Here is a 1516-nt window from a genome sequence, read left to right on the forward strand (position 1 = left end):
TCTACCATGCGGAACCTTACCAAAGACTTTAGTAAAGTCCAAGTAAACAATGTTTATCGCGCTGCCCTCATCAATGTTTTTGGTTACTTCCTCAAAAAACTCAATCCGGTTTGTGAGACGTGAAAGGAGAAAGATTTAAGGACGAGAATCAACTTTTTTAGACAGCGAGTGGTTAGTGTGTAGAATGAACTGCCAGAACAAGTTGAGGCTGCAGGTACAGTTACAACTTTTAAAAGGCATTTGGATAAATACATGAATAGGAAAGGTTTGGAGCAATATGGGCCACATGCAGGCAGGTTAGACAAGTTTGGCTTGGGAACATGGTTGGCATGGACTAGTTGGACCGAAGGGTCTGTTTCCAGACTATATGACTCTATGGCTTGGGTCTGCCCAGTTTGAAGCTGAAGGAAACTATAGTTGGACAGGCAGGATGGGAAGCAGGAAACAGATCTAGAATAAAATGTGGAAAGATAAAGCTAAGCATCTTAGGCACATTGTTAGAACCCAGTCTGTGTTTCTAAATCACATTGCTAAATCAAAAGTGATGCATTTTTGTCTATGACCAGTACTTATTGGATGAACTCTCTGGCCACAAATAATGCTGATCTCGCTAATGTTGATCTCGTCTAGGGCACACCCTGTGCAATGTAACCTGTATGTCTCTCTCTAAGTCTTTTTGATCTGTACATCCTTGCTTGCCATGATCTGCCTGTACTGCTCGTAGACAAATCTTTTCACTGTACTTTGGTACATGTGACAATAAATCAAACAAGCAATCAATCAGACACAAAGGGATGAAAAGTATTTAATGAGGCTATATCCAAACTGTTCAGAAAATACGTAAGTCTGGAATAGGGTGACTTTCTTTGTTCTACTGTTCAAAGCTATGTTTTCAGTTACTCTGGTTTTTGTAATTCCAATTTCACCTTGCGCTTTGTTTGAATAAATGCCTTTTGCACACTTTAGCTTGCCATGCACCTACAATGGGGTGCTCAGATAGCGTTAGATCTCTGACATCAATATTTCTTCATAAGTTCTGAAGAAGGATCATTGGACTGGGAACACAAATTCTGTTTTATCGTCTACAGATGCTGCCAGACCTTCTGAGTTTATCAAGAAATTTCTGCTTTTGCTTTTTGTTTACTAAAGGCTGTTGTCATTCATCCACCATATGAAATATTCCAAACGCCCAATTCTGACCATTCAACCTAACCAGCTCAGTGTTCACGTTTTGTTTGATGAGTGTCTGTGTAATGCAATGGAACCTTTCCCAACGTAAAATACTGTATTTTATCGTCAAGGCACCTGTTTGTGTTTTGTCCTTCCTGAGCAGCCTGAGCCACACCAAAAAGCCACAGCGAAACAACCACCCCAGAACTTAGCGATATCTTCAACGGCACTTCCTTCAATACCTGTGATGCTGCGTAAAAGTTGAGTGGAGCAAGAAATAAGACAAAAGTTGTGAAGATGCGAGTCCGCCGGTGGGGGCGCCGCAGGGGGAGGACCAAAGTGCGGA

This window comes from Rhincodon typus, chromosome 21 (genome assembly GCF_021869965.1).
Source record: "Rhincodon typus isolate 14 chromosome 21, sRhiTyp1.1, whole genome shotgun sequence".
NCBI classification, from domain to species: Eukaryota; Metazoa; Chordata; class Chondrichthyes; order Orectolobiformes; family Rhincodontidae; genus Rhincodon; species Rhincodon typus.